A 6,166-nucleotide genomic window follows, 5' to 3' on the forward strand; every position below is an offset into this window, starting at 1 on the left:
GAGAGCATCACTTCAAATTAGAGTACATAAAAGTAACTAGAAGATATATAAATGTAATTATAGTTTTTATTGTATGTGTAACAGAATTTTTCAGATTTTTCAGCGACTCTTTCTGCATGACTCATCATCACGTCGGTAGGTGGCGACAAGTGTGCGTCTGTCAATGAGTCATTCACTCAACCGATTCGTTCAAAAATAATGACTCATTCAAGGACAAAAACAAACATTACTACTGTGTATTGCTCGGACAGATTCATTCTGCTTTGACATTGCTGGCCTAATGTCTATAAAATGTAAGTTGCTCAATATTTACTACTGAACTGTTGTTTATCAGCAATATAACACTTCCAATCACGTTTTTACTCTATGACAGATACGCTGCTGTAACATAAAATTGCGAATTGACTCACGAAAAGACTATTTTTGCTAAGCGACAGTAAAAAGAAGCAAGAATCCAGAACCTCTTGCTCTGTATTCTTGTATTTAATGATGTTTGATCAACACCATAAATACAAATCTGAACGGCTAAATACTGAAGTAAATACTACGTTTCCTCTCCGTGATATTGAGTTGTGCTTCCGAATCACTGCTTCATGAAGCTTCGAAACATTTATGAATTCTTTGTATTGTAGCAGTGGTTCAGAGCTCATATCCAACTTGCCCAAGTTACAAGAATAGGCGTTATTAGATGGCCTTGTTATTAAATAGGAGATGAATAATTGCCTTCATATTTAATGGCATTTCATTACTCGTAGAATACATTTCATAGACTACATTTTCATTTAGACTGCATTTTTTGCAGTTGATTTTTAAAAGGTGTTATTATGCCTGTGTTTGGCATCAATTAGCGCCCTTACTGTCAGAAAGCGAGTTTCATCCAACCTGTCTTTCATTTTTTAAGGATTGATCTGAACAGATAAAACAGTTCTGGTGGTTCCAAGTAATTGCTTAAGAGCCCACCCTGAATTTGCTCCCTAATTATGGCTTGGATCCTTCATTAACATATGTCGAAGATCATTTTCCCTCACCTGGCAGAAACAATCAGCCATCAGTGAAGGATGCATGGGAATCCATGATCCAGAGCATTTGATCCAAAATTGTGGTTCAGGGTTTTTTTTTGTGGCTAATAGGAGGCATTGGGTTGAAAGCTGATGAAAAATTGACAAATAGCAGCATGGCACTGGCAATGGATCTGTGGTCCTTTAACAAGCTTACTTGGCAACAGAAATGATGGTTGAGTGAATCCTGTGAAGACTGAAAAAGTTTTAGATAGATGATCCTCTTTAATGTAGTGTAGGGGTTAGCCTGCAATTGTAGTGACGATTTCATCTGAAGATTTATCAAAAAAAACTAAACTCATCAATCCTACATTAAACTAAACTATGTTAATTTCATTTGTCTGTAGAATAAAACCAATACTAATGTCCCATATGCTGCAATGCAGATGTGGTGTTACCCCTAATTAAATGCAGTAGGAGACAGTAACAGCACTGACATTAAAAATAGTAATAGCATTGTTTTATGTAAATTAGTTAAAGGGGTCATATGATGCGATTTAAATTTTTCCTTTCTATTTGGAGTGTTACAAGCTCTTGGTGCATAAAGAAGATCTGTAAAGTTGCAAAGACTAGTCTCAAATCTGAAGAGATATAAGGTACGTTCGACTTCATGCGGCGCTGCGCAGACCGATCGGCGGCTGACTTGAAGCAGTGCATGCCGGTTAGAAATTTTGTTCAACTTGAACCGGCGCCGACGCTACGTCACTGTCACGTGTGGCATCAAAGTACCGCGATATCGTTTCGAGAGCAGCCGGCTGACTCCGCTGGCGCAGCTTTTTCAGTAACGGGAGCAGAAAATGTCCGGCTTGACGGCTCCGTTTTCACCTCCGCCCTCGACTGCAAGCGGCTACTCTCGTTGACTGCCGTCTGTAGCGGTGCTTCAAGTCGAACGCACCTATTCTTTATAAAAGTTAAGAGTCAACCACGCCTACCTAAAACAGCTCGTTCTAACACGCCCCCACATGTAGAAAAATGCACTCATTAAAATGCATAAATTAGAAGAAAGAAAAAAAACAAGACCGTAAAGGAAGTTAGAGGAAATGATGTGCATTACAGTCATAACTGCCAGAGATTCAGAGAATTTTACACTCACTGATGCTGTTTATTTGATTGTTAGGAATCTTAATGTTCCATTTTACACAGTAGTGGACAGTACTTTGGGTTTTATTTGGGATGTCCACTAGGGGACACTGTCCTCAGCTGTTTGACATTCTCCTGCAAAGACCTATGTAAAGTCATTGTTAGAGAATGATGAATATTTCATTTTCTAGTTGGTTAGATTAATGTACTGTAATTAAAAATTTTAAGGGCTTTAAGAAAAAATCTGCTTTTTTTAAGCCTGAAGAAGTGTCTCTCAACTTTTTTTTCTCCCTCTCAGTACGTTGGACATTGAGTAGTGAACCATTACCAAACACAGTAAAGTTAGCTTATAAAAAGAAACAAAATGTATGTATATTAATACATATTTCAGTTTGTTCACTAGGCCTATATGACCACAAACTGCAGGCCCAACAGAATTATTAATATGACAGACTGTCTCTTGAATCTCAGTGGTTCTGTGCTCTCAGTAGCCTGTAATTCACTTTGCAAAAGAGTACTGTCAGCACTGTACAGTTATCTGTGAACCTGTATTTAATGTCATCTGGGTTGTATTTTTATGTTATTTTTACCTTTAATTGTCTAGGTTTTCGTTGTTTCAGATCATGCAACGTGTCCATGTTGGAATCTAGCTAATTTGGCTAGTGCATGAGTATTTAATGTCAACACAAAACAAAGCAATTCTCCTTCCTTTTAAAATATTTATTTTACTGTTCTAACGGTACATCATTTTTAAAGCGCATCCAGTTCCTGAATGCTGATTGGTCAATACATTTATATTTATGCATTTATGTTCAGGAGATTGCATTGCATTCAAGTTACACTTTTATTTTTTTGATGCTCTGGGAATCAAACCCATGCATGACCTTGACATTGCTAGCACTTCGGGCTGCAGGAACGATACCAGGGTTTAGAAGTTATATTACATGATAATGAGAGTTACTGCATGACCTGTTCAGCATATTGATTTTCTAGCTACTTTTGCATAATAGAATAATAATTTGCATAATAACATTTTAATGAAAGTTTATGGATAGTTAATCAAAATGATATAAATAAATATTGTGAAGAATGTTTCAATTGTTTTTGACCATACATTGAATTGAAAGTCAGTGGGGTCCAAAACAATATTGGACCGTGATAAAACTCAATTAATACTCAAAAAAAAAAACTAAATTTAACAGAAAAGCAAAAATGTGTAAGACCTTAAAGGGTTAGTTCACCCAAAAATTTAAATTAGGCTGACTAAAAATTGTCCTGGCTATTCCAAGCTCTATCATTGCAGTCAGTGGGTGATGCAGTTGAACAGTCCACAAGTCGTCAAATAAAGCGCGCGCATCCATAATAAAACGTGCTGCACATGACTCCGGGGGGTGAATTAAGGCCCCCTGTAGCGAATCCAAACACTTTTCTCTCACTTCCGGTATCTGTCATACGCGGAAGCCGTCAGTGTTTATTACGTTTGAAATATGGATATTCTTCTTTAAAAAACACATGGATTCGCTACAGGAGGCCTTTATTCACCCCCCGGAGCCGTATGAGGCACGTTTTATTATGGATGCGCGTGCTTTATTTGACGACTTGTGGACTGTTCAACTGCAACACCCGCTGACTGCAATGATAGAGCTTGGAATAGCCAAGACAATTTTTAATAAAACTCCGACTGGATTCGTCTGAAAGAAGAAAGTCATATACACCTAGGATGCCTCGAGGGTGAGTAAAATACAAGCTAATTTTCATTTTTGGGTGAACTAACCCTTTAAGACCTGTTTTCAGAAAATATATCTTGAATCAAGTTCCTTTTTTAAAAACATAACCTTTATTAGATTTTGACAGGTTTACAAAAAAAAAATAAAAATAAAATCTTAATCATCTAGTTTTGCCTCTCCAGTGAACTGAGCTTGTTTTAATTATTTTTATTTAAAGATGGGGTAAGCGATTTTTCAAAAATGCTTTAGAAAACTGATTCGGGCCGACTAGCAAAACAAACTTGTAGCCAATCAGCAGTAAGGGGCGTGTCTACTCATGATGTGGAGGAGAGAGTGTTCAGTGCACAGGACGGACATTAGCCGAGCCGAGCGACAGAAAGATAGAGATGGCGGATAAAAAACAAGAGCAAAATGTCTGCGGAACAAACAAAAGCTTAAGGGTAGAAGTAGGACCCGTGTAAATATCGGATCAGCTTTCCAGAGCTGGAGAGAACTCGAGGAGCGGAAGGCCTGCAATCGGACGCCGAGGTTGTTTTGTTTCTTCTCGATAGGTGAGTAACACCGTGTCTGCGCCGCAATTGCTAAAGTCTGTCTAGTACACTGGACGCGATAAAGCGACCGTTGAAAATCATTTGAAATTTGTGTCAATACGTCATGAATAGAACGCAGCAGCAGTTTTCTGTCGGGGATTTGTCGTGCCACGCCGCATCCAGTGTAGACCATAGATATGTATATATATATATACAGTGGGTACGGAAAGTATTCAGACCCCCTTACATTTTTCACTCTTTGTTATATTGCAGCCATTTGCTAAAATCATTTAATTTTTTTTCCTCATGTACACACCGCACCCCATATTGACAGAAAAACACAGAATTTTTGACATTTTTGCAGATTTATTAAAAAAGAAAAACTGAAATATCACATGGTCCTAAGTATTCAGACCCTTTGCTCAGTATTTAGTAGAAGCACCCTTTTGATCTAATACAGCCATGAGTCTTTTTGGGAAAGAGGCAACAAGTTTTTCACACCTGGATTTGGGGATCCTCTGCCATTCCTCCTGGCAGATCCTCTCCAGTTCTGTCAGGTTAGATGGTAAACGTTGGTGGACAGCCATTTTTAGGACCCCCCAGAGATGCTCAATTGGGTTTAAGTCAGGGCCCTGGCTGGGCCATTCAAGAACAGTCACAGAGTTGTTGTAAAGCCACTCCTTCGTTATTTTAGCTGTGTGCGTAGGGTCATTGTCTTGTTGGAAGGTAAACCTTCGGCCCAGTCTGAGGTCCTGAGCACTCTGGAGAAGGTTTTCGTCCAGGATATCCCTGTACTTGGCCACATTCATCTTTCCCTCGATTGCAACCAGTCATCCTGTCCCTGCAGCTGAAAAACACCCCCACAGCATGATACTGCCACCACCATGCTTCACTGTTGGGACTGTATTGGACAGGTGATGAGCAGTGCCTGGTTTTCTCCACACATACCGCTTAGAATTAAGGCCAAAAAGTTATATCTTGGCCTCATCCGACCAGAGAATCTTATTTCTCACCATCTCACAACTCCATGCGGGCTTTCATGTGTCTTGCACTGAGGAGAGGCTTCCATCGGGCCACTCTGCCATAAAGCCCCGACTGGTGGAGGGCTGCAGTGATGGTTGACTTTCTACAACTTTCTCCCATCTCCCGACTGCATCTCTGGAGCTCAGCCACAGTGATCTTTGGGTTCTTCTTTACCTCTCTCACCAAGGCTCTTCGCCCCCGATAGCTCAGTTTGGCCGGACGGCCAGCTCTAGGAAGAGTTCTGGTCGTCCCAAACGTCTTCCATTTAAGAAATGGAGGCCACTGTGCTCTTGGGAACCTTAAGTGCAGCAGAAATTTTTTTGTAACCTTGGCCAGACCTGTGCCTTGCCACAATTCTGTCTCTGAGCTCTTCAGGCAGTTCCTTTGACCTCATGATTCTCATTTGCTCTGACATGCACTGTGAGCAGTAAGGTCTTATATAGACAGGTGTGTGGCTTTCCTAATCAAGTCCAATCAGCATAATCAAACACAGCTGGACTCAAATGAAAGTGTAGAACCATCTCAAGGATGATCAGAAGAAATAGACAGCACCTGAGTTAAATATATGAGCATCACAGCAAAGGGTCTGAATACTTAGGACCATGTGATATTTCAGTTTTTCTTTTTTAATAAATCTGCAAAAATGTCAACAATTCTGTGTTTTTCTGTCAATATGGGGTGCTGTGTGTACATTAATGAGGAAAAAAAATTAACTTAAATGATTTTAGCAAATGGCTGCAATATAACA

The sequence above is a fragment of the Sinocyclocheilus grahami genome, unplaced genomic scaffold (genome assembly GCF_001515645.1).
Source record: "Sinocyclocheilus grahami isolate Dianchi unplaced genomic scaffold, SAMN03320097.WGS_v1.1 scaffold176.1, whole genome shotgun sequence".
NCBI lineage: Eukaryota > Metazoa > Chordata > Actinopteri > Cypriniformes > Cyprinidae > Sinocyclocheilus > Sinocyclocheilus grahami.